The sequence below is a fragment of the Talpa occidentalis genome, unplaced genomic scaffold, assembly GCF_014898055.3.
Source record: "Talpa occidentalis isolate TD23 unplaced genomic scaffold, MPIMG_talOcc4v2.1 talOcc4.14, whole genome shotgun sequence".
Classification (NCBI taxonomy): Eukaryota; Metazoa; Chordata; class Mammalia; order Eulipotyphla; family Talpidae; genus Talpa; species Talpa occidentalis.
Window position 1 is genome coordinate 69,145,269 of NW_023601433.1, and position 13,010 is coordinate 69,158,278.

At 38.2% G+C, this 13,010-nt stretch overlaps 1 protein-coding gene across 3 annotated transcripts in view; it reads left to right on the plus strand.

The window, feature by feature from the left end:
* KIAA1217 (KIAA1217 ortholog) overlaps positions 1–13,010 on the plus strand; it is a 606,452-nt gene that overhangs the window by 241,967 nt on the left and 351,475 nt on the right. The window contains exon 1 of one of the 3 annotated variants that reach the window (XM_037510713.2): positions 9,120–9,905. The exons of the other annotated variants lie outside the window; for them this stretch is intronic. The gene's annotated coding sequence lies outside the window, so the exon portion shown is untranslated. Of the gene's footprint in view, positions 1–9,119; positions 9,906–13,010 lie in introns of those variants that run through there. 3 annotated transcript variants of the gene reach the window in all.

Consider the following 13,010-nt stretch of genomic DNA (forward strand, 5'->3'; position numbering starts at 1 on the left):
ATGCAGACTTGAATGGCTGGAACTCCAGCAGCCACTTTGAACCCTTACTTGGATATTGAGTGCCAACTCTCAGATACTAAGTTAAAAAGATAAAGGGGAAATATTATGTGGATCTCCCATTCAAACCCTAAATTTCTTGTGAAGTGACTTCATTCAGTTCACAGGCAACTCTTATGTGTTTATATCCAGAACTGTATGTTCTGAGCTAAATGATAAGGCAAGAAGTAGGTTATCATTGAGTATCCCAGCTTCTCTCATCTTTATGTTATCAAGGTCAGATGAACAGCCAAATACATCTCAACCTGCTCTGATCAGTTTACATATGTTTCTGCCTAAATGTAGAGGCTAGGATCAAATCCTCTTGCAAAATTCCCATCAGCTATTTCATCACTAGTTCTTCTATAGTCTATCTTGAAAGTGAAAAGTTTGCCATATCAAATCTCCTAACAATCCTTAATGACATAGCAGAATCTTCTTCTCTTTAAAAGTCACTTGTGAGAGCACAGTGGACTATGGTGGAGGACTGCAGATGCACTGGTGATGGGAGAACTACAGTGACCAGCTACACTGATCACACCTGAGGTGAGAAATCCTCTACTGTCAAAAGATCAACAAGGATGTAAGAAAATAGTTCTTCAGAGTCTCCCTGGTGGTGCAGGCAGTTGAGCACCGCACTGTGAAGCCGTCTGCAGCCTCTGCAGCACAGGTTTGATCCCGGCTGGCCGGCGGGAATCCCACATAGCGAAGTTGACCTCTCCTGTCTTGCCCGCTGCTCCTCTCAGCAGTGTATTTCATCAATCTGCCTGTTCTATTCCCTGCTCTGTCTCTGGTGAATCCTTTCACCCTCCCGCACATCTGGCCTGTACACCGGTTCTTGTATAAATAAATAAATCTTTAAAAAAAAAAGAAAGAAAATAGTACTTCATTAAAAGTAAATAAAATCCATAAATTCATTTTTAAAAAGAATATTCACTGATATGCTCTGATGAAAATACCTAAAACAACCAACATCAACAATTGCAGACTGATTAGGTAAGGTATGGCTCATCTGTTTAACAAATAAATAAAGTCTCTTCCCCTTGTATTCAAAGGAATGAATATAGCTTAGTTTTACAAAGGGGAAGGGCAGTACCGACAAGGTGTTGACTGGGCTAGAGCTATCTAGAAGTTACTTTCTGTTAGCTGTGTAACGGTTAAAATGAAGGGGGGTGGAAATAAATGAAAAATTAATGGTTTGATCACCTCACTCTGCAATATGGCGGGTGGTAGAATGGAGTCACACAAGCAAATGTAGGCCTGGAGGTTCATCTGGGAGAGAGTTCAGGGTCCAGCTTGGCTCATGTGTCCATACAAAGGGAAGCTGAGGTGCTATAGTGATATATAACAGAAAAGCTCTGGAACTTGCAAGTGTCAGATTATCCTAAGGCAGTCTATTTTATCCACCAGGTGTAAGCAACTGTGGAACCATTGGGATTGTTTATAATAGAATGAAATTTCCAGAAAAATACGAACCTTGATTGAAGCAGGGACAGAAATGCTTGCATTGCCTCATGGCAGAAAATACTTAGGTAGCAAAAGCAAGGACAGATGACCGTCATATTATTAACTAGAACTCAGTGACTAAAGGATTCTTAGATTAAAAAGACATAGAAGTCTGTATAGTAAACAAGAGCTGGAGAGAAAGGAAAACAATGTGATACATGTAGTTTTAAAAGATGTTAGCAAACTAGATCTTAAAATTTACTGTCCAGAGAAATATAGTTTAAATCCATTGTTATATAGTTGAACAAATATTAAGAGAAAAGAAAACTTTAAGCCAGCAAAAGATCAGAAAAATGAGTAGAAATAATCTTTTACTAATCAATTGCTTTTCCATGGAGTGACAAAATTAATGAACAAGGAGCATTCAATAAATGTTAATATATCAAAACTGTTATTGCCATGTCATCGAGTTTTATTCAATAAGTCAATTCAAACTTACGTAGATTTAAATATGCCCCCCTAGATTAAAAAGTAGATTGAAATCTAAACAATATCTAATGAATGATGGGAGAAGCTTGAGAGAATGCCAGCAGCTCCCAAAACTAACTAGTTTTGAATTTCACTTTGTCAATTCTTTCATTAATGATCAGAGAAATGGGATCAACACCTCAAGAAACAATAATATAAACAAAAACTAATTTTCTACTTTGGTTGTTTAAATTATTTGATGTCAAGAATGAAAAGAAACTTACTACTCTTTTATCTGTCTTCCCAGCTGCCTTTTTTCTCATTGTGTAAGCTATCTTGTTTTATATCGTTTATTAGCTTTTCAGTTGAATTGCAGTAATTTTCATTTTTTAAAAACAAGTAAGCTTTCTGAATATATTGATGAGCAGCATTACATTGATCTATAATTTCATGGTCTTTGTATGTCTTTCACCTACTGTTGGTAATTCTCTATGTGGGTTAACTGTGCTGAAGGAAAACAGCAGGAAGGTAAATGGATAGAACCAGGAGGGCGGAGTAGAAAGTGAGAAAAGAGAGATCTGAAATCAAAAGAAATCCAGATGGACATTCAGGGGGAAATGAAGAATGTTGAAAGGGGGAGAAAAAGAAAGCTTACAAGTTAAAGGAAGGATGATGAAAGAAAAGACTGATCCAGAAATAAATACAAAAAGAACCAGGAATAAAAGGAAATGTTTGGCGAGCAGGGGAAGGGGCTAAAATATAAAGGAGAAATTAGTAGCTGTCAAAGTGATATGGGACTGCAATACAGAGCTTGGTTTGAGAACAGTTTGGAATTGGTGGTAATTGAAATAAAAATTCTATTTGATGACTGCCGCTAATTTGTATTTTATAATATGCACAACTATATCTCATAATTTCTTACATAACCTTCAAATGCCTCTGGTATAACTAAGGATAAGAAATATACCTTGGGACAATTTTACCTGAATTTGTATAAGAGAATTGTGGTTCACAATTCACCTTTTCTTTGTTGGTGAATTAATTAATCTGTCTTCATATAAAGATTGACTACTTGTTTATGTATATCAACCATAGAAAAGTAAATTATCAGCAGAGATGTTCTGGCCTCTTCTTTATCCTTAAGAGAACTACTGGTGGGATATTCTATGATTTTCAGTGCCTTTAGGGAGCAAAAATTAGAGTAAAAATATGATGATTCATTTCTCAAAGGAGTTTGTGTGCACCATTAATGATTACTATGATTAGACAATAAAATAAACAAATTTAAGGTATTTGGAATCCCTTTAATAGTGAATGAAAGTATGTAAATATAGGGCTAGAGAAGAAAATATATGTAGATTGAGGCTTATTTATGCAAAATACTGAACAATAATTTTTTTTCTGTTTTTTCTGTGACTTTGCTTCCTTTTGTGGGCCAAAAAACAAACCCAGAATGGTTAATTTTGTCTTATTTCCCTCACCTAAAGACATAATTCATTAATAAATATGAAATGTTGACAAGTGGTGTAGATGTCTTATGCTTTTTGGGCCAGTAATCTTTCCACAGTGTAAATTTGGATTTTAAATTATATGGGGTCACATAACTAGGTTAGAACAATGCGAGTTTTTTATTTCCCAACGTCCATATTTAAAATGAGGTAATTTAATAACTAACCACCAAAATCTATTTTCAAATATGACAAATTTCAGTAATTCTTTTCTTTATTCTAATAACTTAAATGTTAGGATTTTTGAAGCTACAATGGGTATTCTATTATTTTTTTAGTGACATATTAATGTATGCCAAGAATTATTGTGTTATGTGGTATGTTTATATCAGTAGTTATTTTTGATGTTAGCTATTTGGTGCAAAATACAATTCTTACATGTTATGGGCACATAAACTTTATTGCTGTCTCATTACCATGCAGGAGCCAAATATGAGCAAAAGAATAGTATCCTATATTAATCTTCCAAAGATTGGTTATGGGCAACCCAAGTGATTGTATTATAGTTTAATTAATAGAATAAGAAGGGAATAAATAGCTTCCTGCTGCTTGATAAATGTAATTCTCTCATGGTAAGATATGTGTAGTGAAAAACAATAAAAGAGTTTTGATAGAATGACTTTTTATCTAGTTCAGTAATGTACCCATGGAAAAAAGATATCTCCTTCCTAAGGCTATATTTCATAGTGTCATTTTAGGTATTCATGTTTTGGGGGAAATACCTGCTCCTTCAGCTTTAAGAAATTAGTTCCCATTGAACTAGAAAAAAGAATACAAAATAGCTTAAAGTGGTTTTTTATTTGTGAAATGTAAAAGTCATCACTGTGGATAAGTGAAGCAATGTTAGATTCAATGACTTCGCCTGACCTTTTTCTCCTCTACATAAGTACTTGTCCTTTGCTACTGGTACTATGGAAATTTCCCTGGGCAAAACAGAACGGTAGGGTGCACCCATGGGGAAAACATTTTAGATGAGGAGGTTGGAGCTTTTGATGGCTTATTTTGGGTAAGCTATAAAGGTTTCCTTGTCACTTTAACATTTTAAGATTTAAGACAGGAGAAGACAGACACACACAGAGGAGAAGACCAAGTGAAGACCCAGGAAAGGCTGGAGTGAAGAATACCAAGGAAAGCCAAGACTGGCAGGCAACCGCCAGAAGCTGGGAGCGAGACACAACAGATTCTCCCTCAGAATCTCCAGAGGGAATTAAACTGCCACACCTGGATCTGGGAATTCTGGCCTCTGGAACTGTGAGAGGAAAAGTCCCTATTGTTTTGTTTTGGTTTTTGACAATTGATTCAACATTTATTTTATCATTAAATATTTTACCTCTCAGATTTTTTAATTTTTTTAATTTTATATATTTTTACATCATTTTTCATTTTTGCACAATATATGCATTTTCATCTTGATTATATCCCCCATACAATTCCCACCCCCCTTATTTTAACCACCTATTTCATAGTTACTTACTCTGGCAGCCACAGGTAACCAACACACCTGCACAGACAGCTTGCGCACATTCCCCCTGTCACACGGGCAACCAAGTGAGACTATAGACAGACTAATGCTTCTAGGTCTGCCAGAGGGAAATCAACAGTCTTACCTATAAGGAGAATGCATCTTTCCAATTTAAACATTTAACTAATATACCCAAGTCCATCCCTGCTGAACATCAACTCAGGCTCTCTGCCTCCTAAAGAATATGTCCAGAGGATAGAATCTCAAAATTGGTGCTAAATTCTACCACCCCAATGGTACACATCTGATGACAAAACAATAAGAAAGATTTTAAGAAACTAACTTGTTCCTGCAGGAGTATCTTTAATTAGGCATTTATAACATTGGGATGGCAGCATTCACTCTGTTTTAAGCAGAAGGGGAATGTTGCACACAAAATTATAAGAAGACTTGAGGAATGGAATCTAGGCTGGACCTTTGAAACTGGCTCTCAAGACAACACCTCGGAGCAGAGCTGCCCTGCAAGGGAACTGCTCATGACCTTGAAGAGCTGCTGCTTGAAGACCTTGGGAGCTGCTGTCCCAGAAGTTAACCTGGATTACAACACCTGGGCAATATCCAAGGCATTGGAAGCTCTCGCCATACCTGCCAGCTCTACGAACACAAGACCCCAGCTCCCTCCAGGGGTGGAGGAAGCTGACCCCAGACCTGTTAGCAGGACAGGTGGCATAATTTGTGTGTCCCAGAGCAAAATGAAAATGCAGACCCATTATTCAAAATTATTAAGAATAACTATAAGAAAGTGAAAATCAAAATCAACAAAAAACTATCAACCAGAGACACTCTATGGGGGTTCGGGGGTGGGGAAAGGAGGGATTGGGGTCAAAATAAGGGGGTTGCAATTGTATGGGGAATATAAAAATAAAATTTATTTTTAAAAAATTAAATAAATAAAATACTGCAAAAAAAAAAAGAATCAAGACAAGTACAACAAAATTTAAACCTGATGCAGCTCCCTACTAAACATGGTGCCCACGTGACTGCTCTAATCACAGCCTATGAAGCTTGTCCCAACTCTTGGCTGCTCATCAATACCTGCAAAAGGGACACACCGAGGGCTGTCGATCTGCCCCAGTTCCAGTCTGTGAGAACAGGAAGACTGGCAGAACCCTGGCATCAGACCACTTAGGAAATGTCCTTTAGTTATCAAGTGCTCTAAACAAGCACTCCAGAAGGAGCTGGAAAAAAAAATGCTGTGAGTCAATCTGAACTGTTCAAACTCCAAAAGTAAGATAGAGCTCTGCATTCTCTTCTTACCCATTTGTAGCTTTCTGTTCATAATACATGATGGATAACTGACAGAATATCAAATATTCCTCCCCAGGTAAATTGTATTTGGGTCCCAGGGACTCGGTGACTAAGACAGGTCTCTGCTGCTGGAGTTGCCCTCAAATGGACCCAAATGAAAAACTAACACATGATTAAATAAGATTATTTCAGATTACCATTTCTGGGGGCAGAGTTGCTATATTCCAAAATGTGCTTCAAAAAAATCATTTCCTTCCCTCTGACACCGATGACATCATTGTAGCCCGGTCAGCATCCATCTCTCAGCTGATTGCATTTTCACTTTGGCCCCAGCCAGTCCCCTCTCACCAGCAGGACTAGAAAAATCCTTTTGAAAGCAGAAATCAGATCATAGACATTCACCCTCTTAAATCCTTCCTATAGCTCCACCTTGCCCTGGGAAAAAGCCCAAACATCCTCATCATTCCTACAAGACCACACACCATCTGATCTCTGTCATTCCAACCCTCCTTTACTTGCACACTATGCTGCATCAATTTGGGGGGTCTCTTGTTTTGAGGGTACCTATCAAGCTCCCATCTACCTTTGTCTTCAACTTACAGCTCTTACTGTTTATTATATAGCCTGTTCTTTCTCAGTTTCCATTATTCAACTAAAACGTTACCTTCTCAGAAAGTCCTTCTCTGCCCATACCTGGGACTGAATCCCCAGCCCCCCACAGTTGTGCTGCACCTTATCACTTTGCTTATTTCTCCAAAAGCACTGCCATTGTCCAAAATGATCTGTTGCCATGTTTCTCAGTTTCCCTTTCATTCTCCAGACTTCACCTGGCTGATTCAGTCCTACATCCCAATATCTGCTCAGTGTTGGATACATAGTAGTAACTCAAGAAATATTTGTTGATGGGCTGCCTATTGAGAGACTCGTGAATGAAATAGTTACTTACTCTCATGGGGCCAAGAAAGTCACATTGTCCTTCATTATTTAGTAAGAAGATATTCAACTTAAACCCTAAGCAATATTTGGGATGGCTGGGGAATTAGGGGAAATTAAAGCAGAGCGTTCAGAGTAACAGGCAGTAATCAAACATGCAGGTCAGCTGTTCTGGAAAAATTGCAGACTGCCTTTGGTGTGAAAAGGCCAAGCCAAAAACTGTCCGGTAGGACAGATGACCTCACACTTGTTTACAGTTGTTCTGAGCTTATTCTCTTCCTGTTCATACGGTGCAAATTCTCTCAGAGAACACAAAATCACCAAGGACAGAGACCTGTCTTTCATTGGTGGCTTTCCCAGCCCCCAGCGACACCAGCGTAGTCCCCTATTTCTTGTCTCACTCTGTGCGGACAGAGGTCTTATGCACTGTGAGAGCAGGGTCACAGTGCTCCAAGTTTTCTTTTTCAGCTTAACTCCCTCAGCTTCCTGCACAGCACTGGAAGGCAGGGTGGCCGGCTGTTCTGATTCCAAGGGACTGGGGAGCTTCCCAGATGTAGGAAGGGAAAGTCCTGCATAAGTTGGGACAACTTAGTCATCCTTCTATCAGTCTACCAGAAAGAAAGTGTTCAACATCCTTATTTTTTGCTCAAGTTCTGAGTCCTTTAATCACTTGCTCCAGCCATTTCAATACAATATATCCTGATTTAGAACCAATCTTCATTATTTTTTTTTCTCCATTTGTGTCTTTATTATGCTTCTCAGTGCTTAATCTCAGCCCCACTTTTCTGGCTTCCCTCCTGGGTAATTGTCATCCCACAGTACCCCTCCATGGTCTGATTCATTTTGTCTCTAAGCACTTGGCATTCCACCCCCAGCCCCAAGGAGCCTTCTTGCCACATCTTTTCTGTGAGTAATGGGAGGAAATTTCAGTGATCGGAATTTCCTTAAACACAATTATATATTTCTGACTATACAACTCAGAGAAGGGGGCTAACGATTTGTTTTTACCTAGTGGCCCTCTATCATATAGACAAAGGGTCTGTACGCTTTTTCTTAGGCTTTGTGAATTATACAGTCTTCATCATAACTATCCAATTCTGCCATTACAGCATAAAACCAGCCAAAGATAATATATAAACTAGTGGGCATGACTGTATTCCAGTGAAATCTTATTTACAAATACCAGTAGGGCCCTGATTTGGCCCCTGGGTTATAGTTTGTGGTCCCCTCATGGGGACCATCATTCCAGATCATTTGGAAAATATTTTTACTAAGTCTATAAAAGTTTTCTTGACTATGCTGTAACTCCACATGCAACTGAGACATTCTCTCCCACATACCCATCTTTACCTCTTTTAATCATTTGTCCTGTCCCACACCTGGGCCAAGGAACACCTTTTCTCCACAGAATAAATTCTTGCACAAGGACGATGATGCACAAAGAAAGATTATGTACAACTTATTTCTAGAGAAACATTTAACACCATTTTGTAATATAAAACATGGATATAGACTTAGAATCAATTGTTAGGATAATTGAGACTCATATGTGGTCAGTGTTTTTAATGAGACGGCTCAATAAATTGGGGAGAAGCTTCTCCGATAGGTAATAGTGTCTTCACTTTGGTAAGTAACCCCAAATAATTTTTTAAAGAAAAGCTTTGAAATAATAACTGGTTGTGTTTTTGTTTTACAAACTGGCTGTCTATGGACCAGCCTCTGTAGGTCTGGCTTGCACAGAATGCTGTATTCATTGTAGGTACTATTCAATGTTCCCGAGCCAACCTGTGTCTTCATAATATATTTTGAAATGTGCTGTCCTTAGAAGTGTACTTTCAGATGGAGAAGCCATAAAAGGAGAAAGAACACATTGGGAACATGTTAAATTAATTTTCAGGAATGTGCTCACAAAATACACTTGCCTGGAAAGTACTCATTGCAGATGAGAAGTCAGGAGATCAACTGTGTGTCTTCAACTGTGTGAAGACACAGGAGGAAACAGACACAGGGAAAAGAAGCCTGTATTCCTGCAGAACATCCTGAAGGACATTTGTCTGGTCCTGGAGGTAAGATGGGATGGAAACACAGTCGATGACAAACAAGGCATTAACGTATTGTTGACCTGCTTCCTGCAAGTCATCTCTGCTGGTGGGGCGGCTGCAGAACAGCAGCCAGTGGAAGCAGCTCTGCACATGTGGATTCATTGCTGAGCAGAGACTGCTGAGTCCAGAAAACACAGCCTTAACAAGTAAATTCCACACCCCCTCGAATTTGTGCCGCGGCAGGGAGTCCTCAGCAGGAAATCCTCCATATGTTTTTCTTTACTACAAGGAACTTCAGAGAATGAGTTCATTTCTCTTTTAACATCCTTACATTGCTGTGAAACAGTCCTGGGCTGGATGATGAGAAATATTACCAGGAGTTCAAGAAGATGCCTTCCAGAGAAGATAGGGGGACAACTATACCCTTGAATTAGATCTCAATTTTGGAGAGTTTTTTTTTTTAATTTGTTATTGCATTTTGGACTTTGTGTCTTTATTTTTGTTTTATTTAAGAACAGTCTGTTTTTTTACTACTTTGTAGAACTTGGAGAAATAAATATAAAAGGAAGATTTCTCAAAATTTTGTCATATGGACCAGTGGAGTATACCCCAAGGACCAAAGGATATTAGTTCAAATCAGTCTTTGCTCTTAAAAACAGCTTAATTTGAAATTCAGAATTACTTTTTAAAATATCACTGCAAGTAAGTACATTGTTTTCGTTGTTCTTCTTTCTCCCTTTAATCTCCTAAAAAACATTTTCGCATATTCTCATCTCAGTGAAGTTATCAGTTGGACTATAAATATAAGTAAAGCAATTTGTCAACTCATAAATTAATTACAAGATGAGATACAGAGCATTTTGCTCTTAACACTGTTTAGCAGGTAACAGGCAATATTTATAGTAGTGTTTGTTTTTATGCCAAGAATCATTTAATTTTGTTAATGTTTAACTGAATATCTCTTGCCTCATTTCTTCCAGTAATATAAACTATCATTTAGATTAGAAAATATGCAAGTAAAAATTTCTTCTGAAAAGAGCATTGTTACTGTAGCAGACAAATCAACTTTTGGCAACTTCTCTGGAACATTTAAGTAGATTTGCTGAAGAACCTATACATCTAGAGAGCAAAATTTGCTCGAACTGTGACTCTTGTGACTCCCTTTTGAAAATGCCATAAAATCATATTGCAAATGTGAAAAACCCTTAGTCTATGGCAAAAGGGCATTGAAACATTAAAGTGCTGTTACCTTTCCTTAATTACCCTATTAAATTAAAAGCCATGGCTTTACACAAGTTTGGTGTCTGTTAGGGACTCCAGGAGTCTAAAGCTGTCAAGCTGATCTAGTTGGATGTAGTTAGACTCTGGTACACAAATTGTCCAGGATGGCAAACTAGAAGTGGCCAAAACACGCTGTTCCCCTCCTGGCTCCTAATTTCTACCACCGGTTCGCTCAGCCCTCTCTCCTTATGTGGCAGCTGTAAGTCATGAGTTGGCTATGGGTGATGTCATACCATCTTCCCAGCAATGGTTAGGGGAAGAACTGGCTTCTTCAAAGTACTATCTGGTTGATACTTGAGCAAGAATGAACATAGGAATGACCTGTGCTTCATCAGTGCCCTGTACTCCCACTTTATCACAAAAGCCATCACTGTGAACAGAACTTTCTTCAGGCTAGTGGGTCTTGAAATAATATATTAAAAAGGAAGATAATGAGGGAAAACCCCTTCTATAAAGTTGCATTCAACCCTCCAACTTTCCAGAGTCCTTAGATACTGTATGTCTTGTCCTCTAAGAAATATGCTTCCTACTCATCATTGGTTGCTAACACCTAGTGCTCCCAACTGGCCATAGGCTACTGTGTATCCCATCAGTTAAAGATCATTACCTACCAGACCATCTGTTACTCTCACTTAGAAAAATGTATTATTTTAGTTGTATAGGTGTCCTTTACATTTTCCCCCGCACATGGTGTTTAAGTAGAAACAGTCCAAGGGTGAAGTCCTGTTCTGACAACTGGGAACCTATGCTCCACTTTTGAAAAGTTCTCCTTAGTATGTAGTCGAAGAATGGCTCAAAAGAAAGGGGGTGATGGAGGAATGGAAAATGACAGCAAGTGAGTCTTTCCCACCCTGGATGGTTATTGCTTTTCAAGGGATTACTTGCTATCTGGTTGAGTTGTGGTTAAAGATCTGTGCTTTTTTCTGTGGGCATGGTGGTGTCCAGCAGCTCCCTAGGACTGGCTACCTCTCAGCTTTGGCAATTTTGTGTTCAACCTGACAAAGGCGAACCATGAATGTGAACTTTCCAATTTGTCATGCTCCTCCTTCACCAGTTAAGGAAATACACTGTAGACTCTTTAACTGGCCTGTCATCTACCTGATAAGTGGGAGTCAGCCTCTGTGACTTCTTTTTCCTCCAGAAGGAATTATATTGCTGAATTTGAAAAGGTACCTGGTCATGTCTTCAAGCTTGAGCAAATTTCCTTTGGAAAGAGAATCATTGCTTGGAGTAACTCTTTCATAGACCTAGGTCTTTTATAAACCCAGTGCCACGTGTGATGGGTCTAGCAGGTGGTGATACAGTGAAGATGACATCTAACACATATTGACAGCCATCCTTTGTCAGGTGTGATACTAAATTTTCTATGACACTTATGATATAAATTATTTCTTACCATACTTGGAATTCAGGTAATGTAGGCTGCCTCATTCACATATTTCAATGGATGAAGAACAAAAAGGATCCCAGAGTATTCCTATCAGCTAATGTACTATGTTTTGTGGTTTGTTGTTTTTTTCATTCAACTCTCTAACAAGGTTGTGAATTATCCAGGCTTCCTTCTGTACTCATTCATGGTTAACATTTCTGGCAGAAAATAGGCAGCCTGGATTAGGTTGCAGACTGGAGTGGAGTGGGAGGAGAAACTGGAATTTAGCAGAGAGACTTGGATACATGTATTGGAAGTGGGTTTCTCGTCTCTCTGCTCTGTATTAACCTCTGTGTAAAGTGTGACTTCACCTCACATCCTCCTCTGTGCTTCACTTTCTTCAGGTTATGGGGGTAATTTAACCTGCTGACTAAAAGCATTGACATCCTGGTGAGAAAATAGCATGTTAGTGAGCAAATATGTTTTAGTTTTTTGTGTTGGGCCAGATTCACATTGAGAGCAAATAAGAAGCCTTTTAGTACATAAAACGAAGTACCAAAATTTGGGAGGCAAGGAGGAAAAGTGTTCAGATTTTTTCTTGTCATAATATGTTTCTTAAGTAAAATTAATGATAGTGTCTACTGTTCAACAATTTTTATTAACATACAACAAATTCTAATAAGCTGGTTTGTAGATGGTTATTCAGGACAAATGACTTATGAAATAATCAGAGCAAATGAATAAAGAAACAATCCATTTATAAATTTGGGAATGGAAGTCATGGGACACTTTGTAACACTTTTTTTTGGTATTTATATTATTCCTAATCTGAGTCATGGAAAACACAATATTAGGATAATTTGCTACCTTTGCTAACATGTGTTAAGGCATCCCTTTCTGGGATAGTACACAATTTGGGTACAATAAGTGAACTGCTTTAGAATAAGTAAGAATATAGTTTGATGAGAGTGTTCAATAAGAGAAATTGAAATCGTAAATGCTATCCTCTCACAACTGCAGATTTATAGAAATTTGAAACTATTGATAGAATAGATTTTGGATCATCTTATCCAACTCCTTTACATTATTATTATTATCATCATCATCATCATCATCATCATACATTATTATTATTCAGGACACTGAAGCCAATCTGG